The following is a 16,909-nucleotide window of genomic DNA, read 5'->3' as shown; positions in this document are numbered from 1 at the left end:
GCAGCACAGCTTAACCTTGGCAACCTTGCAAAGTTTGCCAAACCTTGGAGGCAAACCTTGGAGAACTTCATTCAGCCATTAAACTGCAAGCTGATCAGAAGAAACTTGAGACTGAATGTGCACATTTGCATTCAGAAAGGAGAGTCATCTTTTGGTGGGTGGGAGTGAAAGACTGTGCAAGAGCACCTACCAGTTCAGCTGCAGTACTGAGCTAGGGGCCTTTGGTCACTCTTCTACCTGCAGAACAAAGGCAATCATTAAGAATTTGGATATGAGGAGAGTTGAAGGTTAAGCAAAGATTTCTCAATTGCTCTGTATTTCAGTATTTCATAAGCAGAAAGCACTGCAACCAAGACATGCTGTGTGTAATTATTCTAAATACATTTGTTTCTTTTTTTTTCTTTTTTCCTTTTTTTTTCCCTTTTCCTCCATGCACTCTGATTGGAGATTTTGTGCTTGTGAGACCTGCTAGAACCTCTTCCAGGGACAAACACCAAACAACACAGCTCTAAGTACTGCTCCAGGCCCAGGACAGACAGATCAGCACTGTGCTTCCTTCACCTGCCCTACCTACTTCTCCCTTCTGCAAGTCGTTAGCCCAGCACCTTGCCACAACAATACCTTTAATTGCTCTAGTCACTGAACAGTTGTTTCATTGGCACTGGTATCTCTGAGGTGAATTTTGCTGTGTAACCATGAATTCAGAGCTAGCCAGACTATCACTGCACTGGGAGAATAGATAACACCAAGGTACATTTTGGGACTTAAAGATAGGTTTGTGTGCACACTTATTTGTTCTTTTTCCCTATTCTGCTAGTCAGTCTAATAAAGATATGACCCCAGCCACAAACCTTGCTCATTACATAAAGGCAGGGCCTTTTATAGAGGTCTTTTTATGAGAAGGTCTGCTAAGCATGGCACACCACACAGAGAAGTGCAGACTAAGGATTCTGTGAAGTTTCAGGGTTCAGTTACTGCCTTATTAGCAGTTTTACTGGAAAACCTGAAAACCTCAGAAGTATGCACATGTCTAATATACACCTGGAATCAAACACCTTCATAGATCTGGCCTATGTGACCCCAGGGCTCCATAAGAACTGGCTGGAAGCCTTTTCCCCTCTCTTTTTGGTCCCTAGGTAAGAAGCTACCTGCAGGCTTGTCAGTACCTTTCCCCCAAGATTTTCCCAGTACCTTTTCCCCAAAAGAAGTTTTAAACCAGTGTGACTGGCAGCCAGACTTGTCTGTCTTAACCCACAAGTAAATACATTGTCCTTGGAGCCACACCATTGCAAGTGAGAGTCTCTTAACAAGCTTTTAGGTGTGGCAACATTTTTTTCCACTACCGTACTTTGTCTGTCTCATGTGAGTGAAACACATTAGGTTCCTTGAGCTTGTTGTCACCTTCACGCCTCAGCTGTGACACTCGGAAGTCCCTCTTGGGTAGCTCCTGCCATTCTGCACTTGCAAAGCTCTTGCAGGCAGAAGAGAAATGATTGTGAGTTTACTTTGTATTTTTTTAAAGAAGCCTACAAAGGTTTCAATTTATTTTCTGCTTTCTTTAAATACTTGGTGCGTATTTTGAAAATGTTCTCTTCAATCAAATTTTCAAAATTATACTGATATTTTAGCTTTTAGTTAAAATTTTATGTAATTGTATTTAGCTTTCTTAGGATGCCCAAATGGAAACAACCAGTCTAGTGACTTTTGAAAATGTTTGCCCTTAGCAACTCTTTGCCACAAGACATTCTGTTACTTTGAACTTAAACTGATAACTTTTTTTTTTTTTGAACAGAAAGATTTTTAAAAAGATCACTCCATCAGGAAATACCTATTTACTGGAACATCTCTGGAGTACTTTCTTCTATCCTTGAAAGTCCAGTATACTGGTATCAGGCATATTAAAAGCCAGAATTCAGTGTTGGTCCTCTCAGACTCGACAGGAGCATGTGGCGATGCTCTCTGCTGCAGTGTGTGGGGATTCACTGGCCTACACAAGACCAGGGTGCTCCTCCGTGCGTTACGCCAGCCGGGATGGTGGGCTGTCCTCTGGGAAGGGTGGCTGCGGGCTGCTCCCCATAAGCTCCTGCCCAGGCACAGAAGGGAACCATGGAAGCCCTTGTCACCAACAAGGAGCGTGATGGAGCCACCGCCTCGCTCTGCATGACTGCTCCTGCCTCATGTTCAAGCTGTACGATCCCCTGCCACATCAGGTTCACCTCTTTTTTACCAAAACCCATGCTGCACCTGTTGGGTGTATACGCAGGGGATTATGTGCGGGCAGCTGAGCTTGTGTGCTCTAGGCTATTTCTTGTCCAGGCTAGTGTGTATCAGTAATGGCTAAGGGTTCCTTCCAGTAACAACCTCACTTGAGCAAAAAGGGAAATTATGACTCCTCTCAGTTCCCTTTTAGTTCATATCATCAGAGATATTTCTTAAAGCTAGGTACCACTGTCTCCCAGAGCCGGCCGGCAGCTCACATCCCCCAGCAGAGATGGCTCCCCAGCCCCCCCTGCTCTGGCACGGCTACTGAGGGGGCCGGGAGGGTCCAGCCGCGGCGGGCAACGGCCGCGCTGAGGACAACGGCCGCGAGGCGGACAACAGACGCGCGGCGGCCAAAGGTCGCGCTGAGGGCAACGGACGCGAAGCGAGCAACGGCGGCGCTGAGGGCAACGGCCGCGCCGCAGCCCCGCAGGAGAGCCCGGCGGTGTTGAGGCGCCCGGGCACGCCCACAAGCGCGGGCAGCGGAGCGCTGCCTCAGGCCCGGCAGGCGGCTGCTGCCATCTGTTGGGCATGGCAGGCTGTGACGGGGGGCCGGTGGCGGCTGCCCGGCCCTCCAGGCCGCGGGAGGCGGCTGTCCCTGAGGGACGCGAAGGACAGGGAGGCGCCGGGCCGTGCCAGGACGCCATCTTCCCGTCAGGAGTTTGTGGAAACAAATCGCTTAGTCCCAGCAGCATTTTCCCACCAGCCTGGATTTGCTGTGGTAAATCGGTGGACGAAACTCATCTGCGTGTTGGGAAAGCAGGGGTCGCTGAGAGAGCTTGGTCCTTTTGATAACTCTTGGCTTCACTTCTCTGCTGCTCCCCACCCCCCAACATAGGCAGGAAGAACATTATAACCTGTTTGAGATCCCTCCCTAGCTGAGATCTACTGCCCAGCACATTATGTGCATACAGACAAATGTGAAAAGTTGCTTACGTTGCTGGAAGTAAGGGCGCTACAGAGCTAGAGTTCTGTGAGAGCCATCAAATGACTGCTGGGGTCCCAAGCTTTGTGGCCCTTGCAAACTGGGATCTGTTTAAATCAGTATTAGACCTACCAATACAGACTTCAGCTGACACACAAACATTACTTGCTGCTCAAAGAACTGGCCGAGGAAGATGATGAAAAATTGCATTTCAGCGACACAAGGTGCAACCTGGGTCTCCTTTCTCAGTTCCACCAAAATACTCATTTCCTAGCAGACAATAATGCAATCTGTTTTGCAATGGTGCATGTTGTGAGGGCAAAGTAAAAAGAGGGAGCCATGAACCTGGGAGAGGAATGGAAAGGAGAGCAGCTCTTGAGGATCTCTTCCCACAATGGCTTAAATAACTTGTCAAGCCCAGGGCCCTATTACCGATTATAATACAGCTGTTCCATTTGGGAACCAGCTTATTCACTCTCTTCTCTCTTTCTTGGATGAGTTGTTCATAGTCCTTTTTTGCAGTCGCTTTCTCATACCCTTAAGAGCTGTAATAGACATGGTAACAGGGGCTACAGATGACCTCAGGTCATTACTGATTGAGCTGAGAGTTACCTCCTGTACTTTGTCTAGAGTACCTCTGGGTTTCCTTGTATTTTCTTTTCATTCTAAATATCACAGATTATGAAGTGAAGTGGAGGTTTGCAGGGAGACACATCTATCTTGGAAAAAGATAGATGGACAACCAATGAGCTAGGCAGAAATTAATACATTTTTGTGCACAAAAACCCTTCAGCTATGTGTTTCTTATGTATTATTTAACACTTCAGCAGTCTGAAAATTCTTAAAGCCACACACCAATGAAATGTACCTGCGACTTCAATGAACTGTGTGTGCACGTGTGTGCATGTGAACACATTCCTTCCATAGGGCTTCCACCCAAATCTCGCAGTTGCATTATTCGCATTAAGTTATGTTACCCTCCATATCCCCATACAAATCCAGTAAGGACTTCAGAAGAATGAATTCACACAGCATGAGCACAACCATCTTCAAGATGAAATATAGCTATTGCCACAAAGTTATATTTACTTCAGTGAAGAAAGGCAAATACTAGGTCAAGATGAAATTACAGGCATTTTACCAGGCAGATTCTAACAATTGCCTGGCTTTGGGCTAGTCTTCTGGGATTAACATTCCTTAAATTCTGGAGATGTCTTTAAAGGCCATGTGTAGTTAGGACTTCCATCTTACATCACCTTAGAGAAAAACACACACACATTGCTTTGGTTTTCCCCTCTTTAATGGTGAAAACAGCTCCAGTATCTGCTCAAGAAGAAGTATACGTCTCAAACCAGCTCTGCTGTGTATGATGCAAGTGAAATAAAATATAATCTCTCCTTGGCAGGTATTCTAATTGCATGAGTGAGTCTAAGTTTGCAGTTGTCTTTTATAGTGGTTATTTTTCTCCTTACTCCTCTCAGAGAGAGGATATAAAGTCCACATTTGTCTGTGATAGATATTCTCACTCAACAAGATTTTGGAAAGGGAAGTTGATTAAATGCCACTCCTTTACCATCCACCATCTCTGCCGTAAATCATATGCAATAGTCATCAACACACTGCCAGTAAAACCCATGGAAAGGCAGGAGACACCCATGAGGTACATGTGCAGAGATCTGGGAGAGTAGTTCCCAGGATGGAGCACATATTGAAGCCCTTTCTGACCATACATCTAGAAGCTCCCTGCCAGGTTCCTCTCCATTTTGAGGTCTGAATGTAGATACCCAACTTCCACTGAATTTCCTAAGGGACAGAGAGAGCAAAGCAAAATCCAATAAAGAGCTCAAGTGAAGGAATCCACTCCAGAGTGGACTCCAAAGCCCTGGTTTGGTGCCCAGAGTTGCTGTTTAGAGGATGGGGAGGGGCTATAGAGTCATCAGTGTTCAAGGTGGGGAGCCCATCTTAAGTCAGCAAGTAAAGTCACCAAACAAAAATGTGCAAGGGGGTGAGCAATGAAATCTCATGCCTTTCTGAAGTGTCAGCATCTTGTGTGAGGTGTAAAGGACGGAAGCTCCTACATTCAAGATCCCAAGCCCCGAAGCCCCTTCTGAAGATAGGTATTCAAAGCAAGAAGTGCCCAGTCTTCTCTTGAACAGGATCACTGAGTGGTAGTGATATCACCAGCATATTTGAACAATTAGACCATTCACGCAGGAAGTGGGACACAGGCTTTAAGTTCCTCCTCTGCTCAAGGTGGGAGGGGGGTCCAAATCCATACCACTTTGAGTACTCCATACACCAGGAACATGTGAGGCTTACATAGCAGTTCAAGGAGGGTAAATTTCCATCTTTCTTGAAGAGAACAAGGGGAAGCAACTATTTCATTTCTTGTTAGGAATGGGAAGTTATGTATTCTAGTCTCTGTTCTCAGTACTGGTTATCTATTTTATCCATAAATGTAAATGCTAGATACAATGGGAAGAATGACTGCTCCTCTGGATGTCCTGTAGGAGAATGTAGCAGCTAGCACAGAATTTGTAAGGCGACCAGACTCATCAGTGTATATTAGACATTGTCAGAACAGATTAATGGATAAAGCCTGTCAGGAGATTTAGGCCAAAAAAAGTTTGATTTCTGCATCTCAGTCAGGCTCGGGCATGATTGAAGTATATCTTCTGCCAAAACTCAGATGTAGCCACATCTGAACTTAGCTTTTTCACCATCTAAATACCCAGTATCCCCCAATACCTCCAGCTGTTGAAGAAATTATATTTTCAGTGGTGGATTTTTTTCTTTAAACAAATGAATAGGAACTGTAGGAGGCTGAGAAGTTCTACAGCAAAAGTTATCTCAGGGAAGAGGAGGATTCATGGCAACCATGTAAGAAAATCCTCTATTATTACAGTACCAGGGAGTAGAAGGACTTGAGCAACCAGGCTAGAAACTCAGGGATAACCCAAGGGTGGTGTCAGACCTTTGCTTCAGCTTTTTCTAGTGAAGATGGTATAGAACATGAGTTCATGATGGAGGACATGATGAAAACATGAGGAAGGACAGAGCCAAAATGGCTCAGGGGGATGGATATGCTAAACTGTAAATTGCTATCTATGATTTCAAAACAGAGCATGCAATCATAGAGAGAAGAATTAGGCTAGAAGTGAGAAGAAAGTTTCTCACTGTTGGAGAGCTGAAGTTCTGGAATGGCCTTCTAATAGCAGCAAAGGGCCCAAACCTAACTACGTTAAAGAACTTCATAAATCAGTGAAGGGGGGATCATGTCAGAGACTGGACCAAAGTGATCCTACATATTGTTGGCAGTTGCAAATGTATGCTTATACAGGGAACAGAGAGCCAGCAAAGTCCCTGGGAGACTGATCACACTCACCCTCCTGTGAGATTCAAAAATACTGGTAGAATAGAATAAGATTTCTGTCAGACCAAATAATAGTGCAAACAAAGCCAAATTTTGCTTCCAGTTCTTCAGATGCTAGGGTACATATGGATGAAGTTCCCAGTCTTGGCTATGGTCTGTGATTAATAGACTCCATGCAAATTCTGGGCCATCTCCTTATTTCCTGCATGGTCATGTGCAGCCACAAATCCTCATCATGAGCTGGAACATTTTTAGCTATCTTACTGAAAAATGGATGCCCACAGCAATCCTCCATGTGCTTGCCTGCCCTTCAGTGAGGAGAACATAGTACCAAGCCATGAGTCTGTGAAGCCAGGGAAGTGGCAATGCCTCACATGAAGTGATGGGAAGGGTTCCCCTTCTGTGACAAGTGCTGCAAGAGCAATGCCACAAAAGAGCGTTTTAGTCCTAGAAACAGCATTCATATTGCACTAGTGCTTGAGCATGTGGCCACGGTCTAGTCCTCTTTGTCTGTAGGCTGGGGCATCAGGAAGACCAAATTAGAGTGCTTGTATGTTCTTCCTCATGGAGCTACTAGAAAATTGGGGCCCTATACCTGGAAGGGCAAGCTACAGGCAAATGCCCTTGAAGATAAAGCTGATACTGCCCAGGCTCCCTGGGAGAATTTGACATCACTATTAAGAGCCTGATCTTACTTTGGATTAATGTCTCTGGAATCACATATTTTCAGAAGGTACAAACACAATAGGTAGGCTCAGGATGTGAACCTGGTAGCAGCCCTGCAGAGATAATACCAGTAATTCATATTTTGCTTTGGTTTACTTACAAATATTTTTTAATTTGATTAAATAAAAGCAATTCTTTTTTTTCAGAAAAATCCAAGTAATCAAGAGCTCTCTCAAGGCTTCTCTATTTTTTTTCTCTTTGAAGATAAATAGTAGGCTTTTATGTCTATATGCACACTTTTCTGCTATATAGCTTCAGCCCCTCAGAGGCACTGACAAACAACAAGAGGGGCAGGAAGCCAGCTTTAATCATTGTAGCTAATACAATGTAAAATGTAGAGACTGGAGAGAAAAATTCTACACAGGAAGTCAAAAGTACTATATTCCTTACAATTACCCATCTTCAAAGGAAAGAAGGGCTTTGGTGGAATAAAAAAATGACAGTGGTGCTATAATTAAGCCATATTTGCTCCATCCTATGTGAATTAGTATCCTTCAAGTATGAGATGTGTTGGTGGCTTTGTAATTTACATTAGACCCCTGACTGGTTTTCTGTTGAGCCTTTTGAGAATAACCTGAGGGTTTAGACCAATTGAATGTTGCACTCTTTTTCATGTAGATGATCCAGTGAATTATTCAGTTTTTAATAGCCTCTTCTTAATTTAATTTCATTTATTTTTAGAGTGTAGAAGGTTTTTTTGTTTCATTGGAACCTATCTTTTCAAAGAAACATGTTGTCCTAGGAATCACAAGAGCTCACATGTACACTGAGGACCCTTCAGCAAGGATCAGAGCCTGGAAAAGCTGTAGAGGTTGTAGAAAAATCACCGTCTGGAGCACAGCACTGCATACCCAATTCGATTAAATGTATTACAGCAAATTAACTGGAAAAGTTACTTGCTGTTCAGCATATTTCAAGCCTTTGCCACAGTTGTTACTTTGGAAAGGGGAAGCAGGGAGTCTGCGTTTTCTCTATAACACAGCAGTGACAACACGATCCAAACACACAGGGCCAGAAAAGGATTTGCTATGTTCTGTCTAGCAATGCTTCTGGTTTCCCTAGCACAGAGGAACCATCCACTTCCTCCCATGAAATGCAAGCCTGCAGAAGAGAGCTCCAGCGCCAAACTTCAAATCCCCAAGCCCTCCCGCTCCAAGGACCTGGAGATTGAAGTCTGCAGCCTGACTCCAGCTGAGGTGTTTTTTTTTTTTTTTTTTTTTTTTTTTTTTTTTTTTTTTTCTCTCTCGCAGACAGCCCTGAGCTGAAAGCCAAGTAGGGAGTCTCCGGGGAAGAGAGACTTGTCTTTTTGCACTCTTTCGTATCCTTCTGCCAGTCACCACCCCATCACTTTCTGTCAATAGCATATGCAGTTCACATCCATTTTCTCTTGTTTCTGGAGACTGCATCATTCCCCACTGTTGGAGCAGCTGGATCTTTGGATGCAATCTGTGACAAAGGGAACTGGCACACTGTCACAGACATCTGGGTAGGTATTTCTGTAGGCCACATAGCACAGCCTTCATGATTACTAGCAGTAGGTAGGTTAGTTAAAGGATAAGACAAAATAAAATGCCATTGAGGCAGTGAAAGCCCTCACCAGGGCTTTCAGGGCCAGGCATGTGCATGAGCTTAGGCAGCTCAGGAGCAGTATAGCTCTGTTCACATGGTGCTCCACCCATACAACTAAGTTCTACTAATCCCCTGTTGGCACACAGAGCTGCCTCAGATGTCTCCGCACCTGAGGCAACCAGTACTTTAGATAATCCTCCCAGGAACAATGTAGAGTTATTGAGAATAACTCATATGCTAATCCCCAGAGCTGGCCAGCCCAGGAGTGCCAGAAGCCTTTTTACAAATGAGGCACAAGAACTTCAAAGCCCTGCAGAAGGCTTTCAGCACAGCAATGCCCAGTTTCAAGGTTTCCTGTCATCTTGTGGAGCACTTTTCCCCTGAGGAGGGATGCAGGCCTGCAGGTAGCTCAGGGCAGAGCTGGGTGCCAGAGGAAAGGAGCGACATGGCCCCATGCTGACCTGAGACCTGCTAGCGTAGGAAATGCTAATCAGAGCAGTGCAGTCTGAGGGCAACCACTGCAAGGTATTTATGTTTTATGTTCACTTGGTGCCCATGGTAATTTGTCCCTAGCTTAATGTCTGGAGGACTAATGTATGTCCTCTATGTCTAGTAACTGCCTTTTGTTATGCTACCAGAAATATCATCTTCAAAACGCAGTAAGTAGAGAGCCTCCAGAACAAGGGAATCATAGTACAGAAATATTATAGGCTAATACTTATATATTAGTGGAGTGCATTAAATACCTTTCATCACAGCAAAAAATTCAGCAGGATTTTTTAAATGGACACTTGTTATTGGCCTGTTTGGTCCCATTGGAATCATCTGTGAAACTCCCATTAAATTAAAGAGAAGCATGTAGGAAAAGCTGTTTACCACTCACAGCTTCACTTCACTTCATTTTTCTTCCAAAGTAAGTAGTGGTCATACGTGCCCATGATTATGTGATCAGTTATTCAGAAAGGAATATTTTTCTGAAACAAGCAACAGTATATTAAAAAAAAAAAAAAAGATAGCTCACACTGTCTTTTCTTTACTTGGGCAATATAATTTTGCATTCAGGAGTAGGGTTTTTTTTTTTCCCCCCCACCAAAGTGTAAAGTGTCATCAAAGTTAGCGGAAAAGTTTTCCATCAGGGATAAATATACTGAGCTCCTTGCTGCAGAACTCCAGACAGTAAGATACCAAGTGACTGCTAGGCTGAATGTTTCACTGCAAACAATATGCCGTGGGCTCAAAAACACTTTTATGTAAAGAGAAAAAGAGCATCTGAGTGGCTGCTTTGTAGAAGAACTCCCTGCACCTTCTTTATCTCACTTCTGCACCTGTGAGCTGTCTTCACTAGCTCATCTTCCCCTCTTCAGATATAAGTTGTTATGAATTGTTAAGGAATATTGCAAAATATATCTAACTAATGAGAGGTTACCTACATGATGTAATCCCATATTGGATGAGGCAATGCTATCTGTCTGCCCTTACAGGTCTGTGAACTGTGGGTAGTTTTATTATATACTTGGTTCAGTTTTATCTTCTAGCAGCATGTACAATTGCAGAGGATCGCTCAGCATTTTACTTTGATTGCAAGGTCTTTGGGCCAGAGACCATCTCTTGTATAAGCAGAGCCTTACACAATGGGGGCCTGATTTTGCCTGGGTCGTCCAGATACTTCTGGGATGCAAATACTAAATACTATAATTCACTCAACTAAATTTTTTCCTGAGCCCTGCCACTGCATATAGTGACTATAATACTCTTGGTATTGTGTCAATTGCTTTATGAAGTAAAACCTTTGTAGCCAAAGCTTGCCGCAAAGCACAAGCAAAAAAAAGCCAAAAGCAAAAATAAAAAAATTTTAAAAAGCAGACACCAACATTTAGGCATTTATAAAAAACCAAAAAAATGCTTCTTGGGTGATGCCAGTTTCTAAAGTCTGTAGTCATTTGAGCTTCTGCCACTGATCAGACCCAAGAACACTTTAGTCCTACTACCAGCTTTTGCCTTACATTCAACCACTGCCAGTAGGATTCCCAGATCGTGTCCCCTATCACCTGTCTCACTTCAGTAAGCACTTTAGGAGCTTATCTAGCTTGGGCAGATACAGACAGGTGAAGAATTATTTATTTGTTAGCGCTTAAGAAGCCGTGTAGGAGGTAAAGTAACAAACATGAGGAAAAGGAGGGAGAGCCTTCTGTCTCCCCTAGGATGCTCTCAGCGGGATCGCTAATTGAAATGAGCTGAATCAGCATTTCCTATTTCAACCATCAGTGAAAAGTCCATACACCAGTTGTGCATATGGATCCTGGTAGCCCCATGGCTAAGTTACCTCTCTCCAAGTGCCAAGGTTGCCCCCTAACACAGACACATGCTCAGACGCGGGCTGCTCCCAGACGACTGCTCCAGCCACTGGCTGGGGCTGTCATAGCCCCTTCAGAGGGCCCTGCAGGAACAAACCAGAGGAGAGGCTCGAACTCAGCTCCAGTCCTTCTGGGGCAGGCGGCCACAGCCCCTACCAAACCAGCGGAGATCCATGACTCCAAGAAAGGGCTCAGAGTGCAGAGTCCCCATGGGAACCTACTCAGCTGAAACAACCTACGATCCTTCCTGCTCCCCATGCTGAGGGAGCATGTGTTGGCCTGCTCTCAGGTGGGCTCTGGCTGCTTGCTGCAGCACTTAGAAAATTACTACCGTGACTGTGGCCATTAGCCCTCTGCAAGGCACAGGAGCCAACAGAGGAACTCTGAGCAGGCTGGTGCCCCCAGAGGGTGCAAGGCTCAGCTCCTGACACTAAGCCTTAGGTGCCACACGTGAGCACACTCACCCTACTTTTTGTAACCCTGTTTGCTACAGGTAGCTTAGGGATGCCTGCATCTCCTTCCCTCACCATAAATACGTACCTTTTGGCTCCCAGGAGGGGCTGGCCACCTTAGTATAGGAGCGGAGACTTCCATGGAGAAAGAACAAGTTAATTCAGGTTTTGCTATCAGCAGTCACACATCTTTGTGGGGCCACCGTTTTGTGCCTTTGGAAAGTTCAGCCTTGCGTGTGTTTAGCTTTTAGGGTTTAACACATCTTCCAGCCATGTGAATCAAGTTGTCATTGAATCCAGTCATTTCAAATGAGGTCCGGTGTTATTCTTCAAATTAAAGTGTGGAAATATAAAAAACAGTGAAAACAGTTTACTATTGCACTCTAGAGTCTGTTTTAGAGATGCAGCTACAGAGTTCAGTCAGCAGTGGTTGACTGCAGAGCCCAGGGGTACCCATTATGGAGCCATGAGGGGAGCCATGCCTCCACTTAACCTTCTGCACACACAAAGCAGTTGATTGTGTGGATGACATACTCCTGGACTGAGCACAAACAGCATAAATTAGAGGTGCAATTGAACAGTCATCTGCAGCTCATGGCACACTCAGCTTTTCTGCTGCTGGGTCAGCAAACAGGTGTTACCAGCTGGGATATTTCTGAAAACAAAATGCTTGTAGATTGGCATTGGTCTGGGTGTGTCCTGAGGACCAAGCCATACTTGATTCATCAAGTGTGTCTCATCACTAGGGAAAATCAGAGTAGAAAGACAATGAAGGAGGTTTTGATTAAGTACAGCTTTATGTCTGCCTAGACCCAAGTGCCTCTTGTTTCCTTTCTGTTGACTTTAGGCTTCCAGAGGTCTGAGCAGAGGATTTAAGGGGTTTAACTCTGGGCTGTACTATCATTAAAAGCTCATATATGTGAAATTTGCTATAGGATTTCAGTGTCTAATAGGTGTCTTCTGCTGCCACACAGAAGATCCACCTATCACGATTTTGTGCAACTATTCCGTATTCTTTGTGTTACAGAGTACCCCAAAGCACAACTCTTCCATTGTGCAAATGTAGAAAGCCAGTGCCTACTGCAAAGGAAGTGGAAGCAGAACACAAGTGGTGGATACAATAAAGGGGAAGCCTAGGAGACCATGCCTTTCTACAGCTGAAAGTCATTGCTCAGCCTCACACAACAAGTCACCAGTCTAGTTCCAGTTATGTGTTTTTCTCTCCCATGATGGGTGAGAGTGGTAAAATGGATGTTTTGATGACTATCTATTAACACAACTGCATGTTGTGCTTGTAAACTGGGGATTGTCAAGTATCTGCAGGAGTGGGTTGGAGCAGGTACATCATTCACTTGCAGGGTATTATCTTAAGCACATGGCGTATGTGGGCACTGCCCATCATAATTATAAATATTATATGTCTGTGATTACAGTAGTGTTTAATAGCAGAGGAGGAAGAGGTAACTCCAATAAAGCATAGGCACGAAAGCAAACAGTCATTGGTGGTGACCTTTTTTCCATTTTGCAAATGTAGAAAGCCAGTGCCTACTGCAAAGGAAGTGGAAGCAGAAAATAAGTGGTGGATACAATAAAGGGGAAGCCTAGGAGACCATGCCCTTCTACAGCTGAAGGTCATTGCTCAGCGTCACACAGTGTGAAAGCAAATGGTCATTGCTGGTGGCTTTTTTTCACCAGTACCTAATGGCCTTTGCAGGGATCCTTCACTGGATGGTTTTACTTCTGCCCATACTGAGTCACACTACTTTGGCACAGTAGAGGAGAGAAAATTGCTGAAGAAGAGCTCTTCTGAGACCTTTAAAGATGGGAGATATCTTGAGGAAACCTCTATAGGTTTTCTTCAGAGAAAAGGCTTTAGAGAACAAAAGAATGACCATACTGGGTCAAACTAAAGGTCCATCTTCCCTGATACTCCCTCTTCAGCAGTGGCCATAAGCAGGTGCCCAGGGAAGAGTGAGGACAAGAGGATGTATATGATGCTTCCTCTGAATACTTTCCCAGATTTGATATACTTCCATCTCACAGAACTTCTCAGAGGACTAGATGTGATTTTCTATATTTATTAACACTCTGTTGTGTTCTCTTCTGTGTGCTTATATATAAAGAAAACACCTTCCACTACATCCTTTGGCAACAAGTTCCACTTGTCTACTGCCTACTGTGTAGAGAGCATTTCCATTTGTTTGTTTTGAACCCAGAGCTGCAGCACAGTCCTCTTGTTATATCAGCCAATTTGACCTGAAAAAAAGCCACAAAGAAAATGATAATTATATCTCAGGGCAATGAAACTCAGAAAAGACTCAAGTCCAAATGTGAACAAAGTCAGTCTGCTCTTGTCACATAACACGGACACAATCAAGTCTTTTAATTTTTCATGTCCTATTTTTCACTTTTAAAGTACCAAACCACCAAATCAGGATTAAATCAACCAACGGTTGTTTCTGTACCACTGAGCTTTTTTTAGCAGGGATCAGACAAAGAAGCCCTTAAAAATGAATCCGTGGATGCACTGTTTAGTGTTTTTAGTTCTCTGCTGTGTCAGACACAGGTTTGCAGCTACATGCTGCCACCCATCTGCCAAAGGACTTTTTGGGTAACTGGAACAAACTGTTGTACATAACCATGTTATCCATGGTATGAAACAGCAGAGGACTAAAAACACTAACCAGTGCATCTAAGGTGATCTAAGGTCTAACTGGAATTGTAGAATTCTGTAATTTCTATAATCACAAACATTTCTAGAATTATAGAAATGTGATCACCATGTTCTTCCTGCTAATGCAGGACTGCTCCTTTCTGCATGTTTTTACCCTTGCTTGTTTTATTTGTGGTTGATCATCATGCAGGAGTGGTAGCAGAGATAATGGTTAAATGTATGTCAGATAATATGGAAAGCTGAGCAGTTCAGGGCTGGTTGCAGCTCAGGGTCTAATGCAATTATGCCACTTCTACCAGTGTTTAACACTGTCCAGGATGTCACAGGGTATACATCTTCTAGCACAGTAGGGATCAGTTCAGGCACAGCTGCAGTACAAATAGGGAACCTACTTTGGCTGAAAAGCCACTGCTTATTTTAAGAAATATTTAATTTAAAATTTTAATTACTTTTTTTTAAAAAAAGGAAAATTGTAAAAAATTTTGGACATTACAGTCTTTCCCTCCCCATCACCCAGTGAAGGTGTCAGTCCCACAGCCAGACACTGCTCAGTCAGTACCTGGTACAACAAAGCCTGTGACTGGGATGGGGAGGCTATAAATAAGCAGCTGGAGGGAGGAGACAGGCAGTTACTGCCTCAAGTGGAGCTGCCATTGGCAGAGGAAGTTTTTAGCTGGGACTGACTTCGTCCTCTCTGTTCCTTGCCCCAGAGGTTCCTCCCCTTGAATTGTGCCAAACGACAGATCTGCAGCCTGTGTGGCTGCGTCCTAATTCAAGAGGCAGAAATCTCCCAGAAGAGAGTTTGTGGATGGATACAGAGAGTGCAGTGAAAACCTTAACTAATAAGAAAATAATAGCAAACTGTTTGGCACTTACAGAAACAGCAGCCGGTAAAAAGATCTCCATTCAACATCCCTAAATGGATGAAATTAATGGTTCCCACAGGAAACTGCTCTGCAACATGAGAAATCATAGCAAGACAATATTCCTGAGCAAATCTCAGTAGCCCTTGTGACAGCTACACCAAATAACTATCCTTCACAGGAGCTGTATCACACTCTCCTATGCTGCCACAGCAGAGCAGCGCTTTGCAGTTTTATATGCATTGTTTCCTAACTGGGATAGACCGGTATAGCTCATGGGGGACCTCTTTATTCCAAACCAACTTCTTTCCAATCAATTTCATTGACATCATGGGCCCATCACAATGTAGCATAATGGAACGGGCTCTTTACTTTTATCGAAGCTCATCGATTTCACCAAATCTACAAAATTAATTTGCAGTAGAAATCAATGGATGAAAACCCCAAATATTTGTGCAGCCTTTTGCAAAAGCAAGTGACAGCCCAATTTTGGAGGGAGAGCAGTTCTGTTTACAGCTGAAAAGAGACCAGCAATGAAGAATCTGGCTATGTTCCAAGTGTAATGTGCTTTATTTAAATGTATACATCAGTCCTAGAAAACAGCAACTCCTGTCTTAGGCCTCTCAGCTTGACATCCTACAAGTAACCTGAGCTCAAGAACTGCCTTTAACCATAGAGCAAGGCAAAGAGAAAAACCAAAACCTTGCTTCTCATGTGCTTTCCTCTATTTGGACATCCACAAGGATGTGACAGTGTAGTGTGGCTTCCTATTTCCTCACACAATAGTGGGAGAAAAAACCTAGAAATTGTTGGTATAGCTCCACACCCCTGTGCGCAGATATTAGCAGGTCTCATGAGCAACTCTGTCTGCTCGGTGTCCCAGAAGTCGTGTGTCCAAGTTTGTGCACTGTAACATATCCTTCTGCTCAAATTCTGCATGGGACTTGCCTGTGTCTTCCCAGCCCACGCTATGCAATCTTTTGTCTGTTTCCATTTTTCCATGTAGACACACTCTTTTTATTTCCATCACCTGGTTACAAGTGCTCTAACAGAAATACTGGCTTGTGTCACTCATCTAAACTTTGTCTCATATTATATCATCAGATGGCCCAAGAGAGAATAGAGCAGTTCACGCAAATTCTCACAGGCCTTTAAGAAAGCAGATTAGTGAAAACAAAGATGACTGAATTAGCCTGAAAGCTGTGGTCCAAAAAATCAACACTTCCACCTTTCTTTTTTCTGGCAGTAGTGCAGTGTGAATGCCAGTTTAGGCATTGTCACAGAAAATACATTACCAGCTTCATATTATTTACAGGGGCTATTAGCCCACATCCCATCCTGTATCATATCTGCAGTGGAGTGATGCAGAGAAAGAGGTCCTTAACCACCAGGCATTGTATAGTGCAAACCAACATCCGGGCCATGGTCATACCCTGAAACTTGGCTGACACCACTGCTGGGAGCCGTGAACAATACTGGTTAGTACTGATGCTGCCTGCTTATGCCCTAGCAAGAGGAGACTGCTGCACCTCTGCATGCATTTTGTTCCAGATGAGCATCTTTTCACGTGATCTCAGAGGGATGCCCACTTGGATGGACCCTTCTGAGGAGCTGCAAAATCAATCCTTAGAACAAAGTCATACCATATATTGCATCCCCACATCACTGCCATGAGCTTCATATTCCAGTATTGTGACAATGTGTACAGAGGGAG

This window comes from Dromaius novaehollandiae, chromosome 3 (genome assembly GCF_036370855.1).
Source record: "Dromaius novaehollandiae isolate bDroNov1 chromosome 3, bDroNov1.hap1, whole genome shotgun sequence".
Taxonomy (NCBI): Eukaryota; Metazoa; Chordata; class Aves; order Casuariiformes; family Dromaiidae; genus Dromaius; species Dromaius novaehollandiae.
Note: the sequence above shows the minus strand (reverse complement) of the source record.